This window comes from Urocitellus parryii, chromosome Y, assembly GCF_045843805.1.
Source record: "Urocitellus parryii isolate mUroPar1 chromosome Y, mUroPar1.hap1, whole genome shotgun sequence".
Taxonomy (NCBI): domain Eukaryota; kingdom Metazoa; phylum Chordata; class Mammalia; order Rodentia; family Sciuridae; genus Urocitellus; species Urocitellus parryii.
Window position 1 is genome coordinate 11,349,375 of NC_135548.1, and position 9,526 is coordinate 11,358,900.

A 9,526-nucleotide genomic window follows, 5' to 3' on the forward strand; every position below is an offset into this window, starting at 1 on the left:
AAATTGCTAAGGCTGGCTCTGAACTTGCAAGCCTTCTGCTTCAGCCTCCCACACTGCTAGTATTACACACCTGGCTGCTCTTTCGTTGTTTAACATTTTGCAGTCATTTGGACTTTTATTTAGCTTCATGATATATAGGCTGATTTTTAAAGAATGTGATTTTTGGTATAAAAATAGTCTAAACATAAAACACACAACATGAATTTCTTTAAAAATGTATAAATTAGCAATTTTATTGAGGTAAACTTATACATTCCAAGAAATGATCTGGCTCTGAAGCAGGATATTCAAACTGCCTAGACTTTTATATCATTTCAAAACCATTATATAAAATATTTCAAGTGACACTTTATAAAATTATAAATATAAATCACATATAAATTAACTCAAATATCATATTTAAATTATCAATAAATTAAAAATAATTAAATTAGTGTCCTAATGCTCATACTGTCAGTTCTTCGTAGAGAACAAGATAAGGTAGGTACCCAGTGGACAGGACATGTTTTCTGACCATAGGAAGCAATGTCCATGAACCAATAAGCTTAGATGCCCACTATGCTTTCCGAACAGCTCTCAGGGTGAACTGCAGGAAATCCTCAAAGTGGCTCAAGATGAGTTGCATGGTCATGACCTTCTGCCAATCATTCTGTGACTCCAGTTTTGCCAACAGGTGGATATTTGCAGTTGGGCTAGGGAAGACTATTTTATTGGGATCCTTCACCTGAAGGGAAAACAAAAAGGATTGTTAGAAAACAAAAAGGATTGCTCCAGGCTGTAGGAAGATGTTTAAATTTGGAGTGATATTATTTGAGGCCACCTGTCCTGACACATCCAGGGGAAGTGCTTTTTCTCTGAACCCACACGGAGAAGGTCCATTCTATAACAACTGAATTCTAATCGTCCCTTTGCCACTCTGTCTCCCACCAGATGGTAAGCATCTATAGGACAGCAACACTACCTTGTCTGTCTTTTCCCTTTAGTTTCTTAAAACAGTGACTGGTACAAAGTTGTTATTATTTAATAGGTAAATTAAGAATTCATAACTAAAGGCAATTTAATGGGTTCTAAATCTAGTACTTTTCTCCAGTTTTCCCTTTACTATCCATCCAGAATCCTTTGAGACCACTGATTTGTGGTATAAAGAGGACTAGAAAGGCCCTTCAAGTGTCCCAAGGACATGGGGACAACTAGTTGCAGAAGGCCTTGAATCCCCCAGGTGTGGTCCTGGAGTACTGTAGCATTGACATCAACAGGGAGTTGTAAAAAATGCTAATCTCAGGCCCCACCCAGAACTGCTAAATGGGACCACAGCAAATGAGATACTGTAATTCCTGTGCAGATTAAGGTATGAAAAGCCCTGGTTTAAGGCAAACAACTACAAGAGGTAGGGTTAGCACAGAGCATTTCATTCTAGGACTCTCAATTCACTTTGCTTGGCTCATCCAAACTCTGAGCCACCAACCTTCCATGACCTACCATTTAATAGTTAGCTGGTGGTGGCAAAGCCCTTGGTCCCTCCTTGGTCCCTAGCCTTTGGCCATTTCTCTGCATTAACTTTCTGATAACAAGAATGTCACTTGGCAGTGACTAAAATATGAAAACCATTTTTTGCTGTTATTTTTTTAAAATAATGGCTCACTGTCCCTCTACCTCATAGGCAGCCATCCCTGTCTAATAAGCAGCCTTGCATCACTGAGTTGTTCTTGAGCCCTATAGAGGGATAAAGAAGTACTCACCTCTTGTTTCAGAATCTCAATCAGGGCTTTGGAACTGAACTGCACATGTTCAGCTCTGTCCCTGTTTTTGCCTTCCTGAAACTTGTTCCGGATGTACCTCAGGTAGACCTGAAACTCCAGAAGCCCAGAGGTGATTCGCACAAGGCAGTTGTCCTATAAGAGAAGGAGAAATCAGTTATTGTCAAGAGACAGAATCAATCTGAAAGCATAAAATTTCCTCTAGAGAATTAGGCATCATATTTTGGGACACTGGACAGCATCAGCTGCCCCATTTTAAATATCTGAACAATCAGGAAGGAGATGGGTGTAACAGAGTGACATCAGTAGGGAGACTGGGCCTGGATCCTGCCTAGGGAAGCCAGAGAGGAGAATGGTTCCCTAAATATCTTACCCAGAATGAGCTAGGTTAACATTAAGCAGCTGTGAAAAATCCCAACACAGGGGACCCATCTCTGGCCTTGCCTGTTCAGAGATAAACCTCTTTTTAAAAAAAAGCTTTAAGTTGGCTTTGTCCTACAATTAACATAATCTGTCTCCTTCTTTGTTGCCTGCCTGGTTTTATATGTATGCAGGCCCTTCATACAAGAGAGCTTTGGCTGAGGAAGTTAAAAGTTTTTACCCGATTGTATCCAGTTTGGAAGCATCCATCTTTTTCAGTCATCTTTGGAAGGTTCAGATTGTTTTCCGACACTGCCACATGGCTCTTGATACAGGTCTCATCATTCTTGCACAGCTAGGAAAGAACACTAGAATTGTTAGCATTTAAGTGCCCCTAAAGCAAACACCACTAGAGGGCTGATTTGTGTTCTATCACAGCCAGGAAAGTCTAAGAAAAATGAAGTCACAATCTATTTGTAACTGGCAAGAAAAGTCTAGTGGAATTAGGCATACTTGAGTTCAGTCCCAGGCCCACCTGTGACTTCACTCCAAACTGGGAATCATTAAATATCTCCTTGTTTTGAGGATTTGATAGTATATTTATATAAATGCCTGGCACATTATAGGTATTTAATACATGACAGCAATTTGATGATAATTTTGGGCAAACATAATTTAAACTATAAAATTTCCAGCTGGAAGGACACATGAAATCATCTAGTCCAGCTCCATAATTTTAGATAGAGTTCAGAGATAGTAGGAAATTTGCCCAAGATCACAAAGGTGATTCTGCACAATTAGAACTACAGTCTGGGCTCCCAGTCTGCTCTCCTGTATTCTTTCCTTTCTATCAAACAAAGTCCAAATACTTTGCATAGACAGTTGAGAGATGCTTTAATCTGCTTAAAGTTTTGCCTCTTTGGTGGGCCCTCAGGTAGGCATCTCAGAAAGAATGACACTAGGGAATCCTCATTGAGCTTACATCACCTAGAAGTATTACAACTGCCCTGAAAAGCTGAGCATTAGTTTCAGGGGAATTTAATCCACCCATCTCTGAGGTACAAATTGAAGGTTTGCAGACTTTACTTTTCAGTAAAGGAAAAAGAGATCTGAGAAGCAGTAACCCTCAGTTTGTATGAAGTATGGAGCTGAGAATGGGCCAGGGAACACAGATTCAGGCCCCATTCTGTATTTTTCAGAATAGGACCCCCACCCCAGACCAGCAGCAAAGAAATACAGAACAGTCTGCCCCTTTGCCTCAAGCCTAACATGCCACAGAACCCAGCAGAGACCTCCTAATTCAGAAGCCCTGTCCACATTTCAAGGACAAGAATGAATGAATGTCCACATGGGGCCTTCATCCAACACCAAGCCTACCCACCTCTTTTCTCATTTCGAAGACTTCCTTGATGAGGTAGGAAATCTGTCCTGCGGTTTTTCCAGAAGAGGCATGTGTTAGAGGCATGTGTTAGTTTATTTCGAGTGACACTATTCTCTCCATCTTCTCTCTTAAGTTCTGAGGCGGGGAAGGCAGTAGCCACCACTAGGAGCAGCCCCAAGGAGGCAACTAGAAGAAAGGCGAAGAGAAAGCAGGGCATGAGCTGACAGCACAGCTGGAGCCTGCTGCTGGCTGGCAGCCAGCCCTACTCGACCACATGCCTCCTCCCTCACACCATGCTCAGTAGCCCCGCCAGCAGGACTCCCAGAGCCAGGGATTTTCTTCACTTACTTGAGAAGAACTTCATGGCTGTTCCTGGAGGGCAGATAGAGCCCTCTTTCTTTCCTGGTGGGCTCAAGAGCTGAATGTGCCTCAGACATCCCCAGTCTCATATTTATTGGGAGTTGAGGCTCTAATTTTGAGACTCATGGGAAAATCCCACATTTGATAAAAATCTTTGTTGTGGGGTGGGGATGGGGCCAGAATGGGTGAGGCTGATTGGAAACCTCATTAAGATTGTGCAATGTGACGTCGTTTAGCATCAAAATATTCACACAACTCTGGGGGGGGGAAGTGTGGCTTAGGTCATCATTGAGGCTAGCTCTAAGAAGCAGGATCACTCTTCCTTTAATTTCTTCTTTTTTTTTTTTTTAGTGACTCAGCACTTTAGCATTTTTTGAGAAAGTAAAGCTGAAGTCACACACAGTATTTTAAGAGGGGGAAAAAGAAACCAAAGCTATGATTTTTAAAAAACAATACTTTGATTACCAGACTAAGAGGCTAGGATTTAATGTTCTGTCTATCTGTATTTGTGAAAAACCTTAGATGTTCTGATCTGAGTTTCCTCAGCTCACACCACAGCACCCCGGCCTTCTGGGGTTACACAGAAGATACTACTACCAGTCATCTCAGAATTTTTATTTCCTGGCTTTCATCATGACCAGCTGTTGGAGAATTGTCTGGCTATCCTCAAATCTTGTGCAGTTATTTCTAGGAGTCTCCAGATAGAGTCTGTGGTACATGCATAAATGACTCCTTTTTGCCAAAAAGTGGCACCTACCAGTTTCCTCCTCACCTGTTCCAGCCTGCATAGGGGAGATGCCTGCTCTCACCTTGGTTCCCTGACCTCTTCCTGGGGGGGGGGTCCTTGTGAGTTCTTCTGGTAAGAAGAATTAATTAATCTCTGTGTCAGAGTTATCCTGCACTCTAGCTAGTTATGTCCCTACTGCTGCCCAACTTTCTTCACCACTGCCAGCAAACATGCAATCCTCTTGTCTTAGGGCAGCATAAGGTAGGTGAATGGGCCCAGGTTTGTGGGAGTACTCAAGTTGCTGAAACACACTTGGTTCAGGGTAAAAATGGGGAAAGAATACTACTAATTTCTTTGATGAGGATGTCAAAGATGGATCTTATGGCATCTTCTAAAACTTGACTACATAGTTTCCTCTCTATGTGACTTGATTTGAATCTGAAGATGGCATGGCTCTAGAACTGAATCACCTTCTCCTCCAATGCATAAGGCTTGCTTATTGGGTATGTTTAGACAGCCCTTTCCCCTGCCCTTAGGATGACTTTGTTTGCTTAGTCTCCTGTAAGTGAATTCTAGATCAGGCTGCCCTACCAGCATCCAGAACCCCAGACAGCTCTGAGGATGGTATTTCAGGTTTAATCTTGGATACGTGTATGGCACTGAAAGAAATATTTACAAAACACAGTGTTAACATCACAATGGGCTTCTTTGCTTTGCAGAGCAGATACCTTCAACTTTGCTAAAACAATGACCTTTGTTAGGGCATTTAAAACATGATTATAGATGGCCACACCTATAATCCTTTCTGCTAAGGAAGGATGGTTCCAAGGTCAAAGCCATATTTAGCTATGTATCAAGGCCCTAAACAACTTAGTGAGACACTTTCTCAAAGTAAAAATAAAAAGGGCTGGGGATATGGGTTAAATCTCTAGTACCAAAAATTAATTAATTAAAAATAAGGATGATTTCCTTGAGTTTTGTTTTGTGAGTAACATTTTAGGACCCAACTGCTGAAGAATGTGAGATCACCCATTTTCCCCCATTCATCTAAACAGAGAGGCCACAGTCAGGTCCTCTGGCCATAGTGGGGGTTTTTAGTTTGAAAATGAAAATGGGGGAGGATGGCTGGATGATTTCATTTTTAATGCTTTTGGATTGTCAGCAGCCTGGACACCCTGAGTCAAATGCTTTCTCCTGAATGAAGCCATCTCTCCCAGTTCGCCTGGGTAGGCTGTGATAGACCTCTGCAGTGTGGAATTACTTTTCCTCAGTTATATATTTTTTGAAAATATGACTAAAAAAATTTCAAATACTTGAATTTAATAACTCAATGCAACATAGATTTATCTTTTTTAAAAAAGTGCTTTTAGGGCTGGGGATGTGGCTCAAGAGGTAGCGCGCTCCCCTGGCATGCGTGCGGCCCGGGTTCGATCCTCAGCACCACATACAAACAAAGATGTTGTGTCCACCGAAAACTAAAACATAAGTATTAAAAAAACTCTCTCTCTCTCTCTCTAAAAAAAAATAATAAATAAAAAATAAAAAAGTGCTTTTAAATTAGGAGGCATGTATCCATATTAAATTGTTTAAACAGTACCTCAGGACATACAGGGAAAAGTAAGACTCTTTCCTTTCCTGGCTCCTTTTTCCAGAGGTAGCACTTAGTCCTCAGTATTCTCAACCAAATCCTCTGTTGGCCTCATCTGGGAGAGGCTTTTACAGCTTCCCAGGTACTCTTTATTTATTTACATTATTGGTGTGCCCACATGCACGCACGCGCACACACACACACACACACACATTGTAATTTCCTATGGCCTGAATATGCCACCTATGCAGCCCTCCTTGGATGTACATATAACAGAGCACAGGCTCTTGGGTATCACAGCTTGGGTTGAAATTCCAGCTTGGTCACTTGCTAGCTGTTTGACCCTGGTTAAGTTACCCAAAGAATCTGTGCCCTTCTTTATTCACCTATAAAACTCGGGTAGTAATACTTCTTGCCTTATAGGGCTGCTATGAGGATTTAATGAGATAATGTAAAAAAATCTCTGGGGCATATTAATCCCTCAAAAGCACTAAATTTTTGTGACATTCCATGGCTGGAGCCTCTGCCTTAGCAAATTCTTCTAGTATAGCTCTGTCAGCTCACCTGGGGTCTGACTATGAATCACTATGAAAAGAATTAGGTCACTGTGTCAGTGATGAATTGGTCTCCCAATCATAGAAGTGAGATCCTATGTTCTGTTGAAAACTCCTTATGTCACACAGTGAAAAAATGGAAAGTTATCTCCCTCTTTTCTTGAAAACATTAAGCTCTCTAAAACAGATCCCTTGAGGTCAATAATTAGCTCAATTGTGTCTTGCTCCTAGATGATTTGCAAGACATTCTGCTAAGTGATTTTTCTGTGTATTTTTTATTTATTTTTCAAAAGTCCACAGCCTTCCCTGTGCATGGCCATCATCATTATTCAAGTTCCTGAAGTGGCTTCTGAGCATGAGGGTTCTAGACAATCCTAGATCATGTACTTCTGGCAACAAAGGGCAGATTGTATGGTCCAGGAAATGCAAGTTACCCTGTATAGCCACTTGCACATTGGAGCATGGATCTTTGTATAAATGCCTGGGCTGGCATTTGTGGAAAAACAGACTCTTTCTGTTCCAAAGCATTAAAGCAACATCCCTAATCTACCATGATATCTGCCTTTCTTTACATCTCAGTGGGCTTTTCCACAAAAAGAATTCATCCTTTGCAATTTTTTACTTTTTAAACTTTTTGTTTTCCTTTGAGCAGTTTTAAGTTCACAGTAAAACTGAGATAGAGGTACAGAGATTTCCCAAATAACCCCTGCTTCCAAACCTTCCTCACATTTTAATATGTGTGACCAGAAAATACTGTGGTGTCCGAATTTATTAATTAATACTACAGCTGCTGGATTTCACTTTTGCTAATTTGAAGTGACTGCCAATTGAGACCAAGAGAGCAAATACAAATGGGAGCATGTGTGGAGGAAGAAAGCCAAGTCCATTCCTTAACACTTAACATAGGGTTGGCCGGGTTTCCTGAATCACTGTCCATGTCTGCTTTCCTACATGGTGGTGGAGTCCAGGTCATAGTCCATCGGTACATTGGAGGTGAGGGGAAGAAAGGGATTTCTATTTGGTACATTAGCCACCAGAGGAGAGGTATTCTCCAAATCTCATAAGCTGTGGGGGTGTGCTCTTTGGCTATATTCCACGGGTTGGAGATGGGTAGGTCTTTGATTTAACAAGAGGGAGTATCCGAAGGAAAAAAAAGGAACTCACTGGGTACTAGGGAACTTGCAGTTGCTGTTAGAAAATAGTTTCACTTGTCACCAAGGCAGAGGAAGTTTGCAAATTGAAACACTGGGTGCTTTAACATCTTCTGGAATTCAGTCCCAGTGAGCAAATGCCAGGCCTGAAGGCTCTGGTAAATGTCCTACTTTGGCAAGTGTTGGTATTACTTAGAGTATATGAGGAATAGATGGTGTGTCTATGTGGGAAGAGCTGGCTGATCTTGGAGAGCAGCCGGACCCAGTGACCAAAGCTCTTTACAGTTGCCAGCTTGGTCCAAACCTAGTATGGCCTCAGTCTCGGCTCTGATGCTCCATTACAGATCCTGGTGACTTCATCGTCTGGTCTCAGCTTTCCTGAGGGGGGGTGATCAGTGTGTTTGAGGGGGTGATCTAGCCACAAGGCCAGGAAAAGAGTACATCTGCCCTGCTCTGTGTCACTTTTCTATGCCCTCATTGTCACATGCTGGGTTACCCTTCTCTTGCCAAGGGAGAGAATCCTAGGCATTTTAGAATGGAAATGACCTCTCCTAGGGCAACAATGAGGACTTTCTCTGCCTTTCCACCCTCATGCAACCCCTTCCACCTTGCCTCCAGGCCTTCCTGGAAAAGAATATCATATCTCAAAATGTTGATGAACTAGCTGCTTTGAAGTTGTAGCTTGGTGATAAGAAATTCCTCTGTGATCCCGAAGGAACCCCTAGGGCAGGGAGATCCCTTGGGCTGAGTTTTGGAGCTTTATCTCTTCTGTGTCTGCAGGACTGGTTTTCTGTATTGCTGATTGCTGGTTCTGCTTTATGATTGGGAAACTTCAACGCGGAGCAATCAGCTAACTTATTCTCAGAGTCATTTGAACCATTTAAAAAAATATTTGTTTTTAGTTGTAGTTGGACACAATACCTTTATTTTATTTGTTTTTATATGGTGCTGAAGATTGAACCCAGGGCTTTGTACATGCTGGGTGAGCGCTCTACCATTGAGCCACAACCCCAGCCCTTGAACCATTTTTGGTTTCTACAAAGATCTCAGTTCTCTTGAGTTCAGCGTCATAGGCAGAAACTAAGCATGCAAACCATGGGCTGTTTCCCTCCACCTTTTTCCCTCAAAATTAAGGTACTAAGTACCCATTTGAAAGTATCACATGTACTGGCAAGACCAGGGGATTCTGCTGGCCTGGCTATGATATATTTACCTCCCTTCCCTGCCCTTTTGGATAGTTATTTGCTTAAAAGACTGTCTTAGTTCCTCTGAATAAAGCCTCCTGTGTGTACTTAGCAAGCTGAATTCATGAAGGTAGGGAAGGACTTCCTAGTCTTCATGGTGGGAAAATACTCTTGAGTTTCTGACACATTAGGTTTTATTTTTCCTGAAGAAAGGTCTACTTGGATTGATTTAAAATGTTACAGAAGCAGGTGAGCAGATCAAAGAATCTTAAATGATCTTTTCAAGATATTGAATTCTATGTTGTATAGATCTATGAATGTGTGTAGGTGTGTGTGGCATAGAGCAGAGCCTTTGATTTACCATAGACATGGCTCCAAGGGGGTGCTTCCCACTCTGTGTTAGGGCAGCCTTAGCGATCTGGGTCCCCAGGAAGCCTGGGTGGGCTTTCTCCTGTCACCCAGGC

General features: G+C 42.0%; 1 pseudogene; it reads right to left on the minus strand.

Annotated features, from left to right (window-relative positions):
* Positions 1-556: 556 nt before the first annotated feature.
* LOC144250929 (interleukin-6-like) lies at positions 557-3,862 on the minus strand (annotated as a pseudogene).
* Between the last annotated feature and the right edge of the window lie 5,664 nt (positions 3,863-9,526).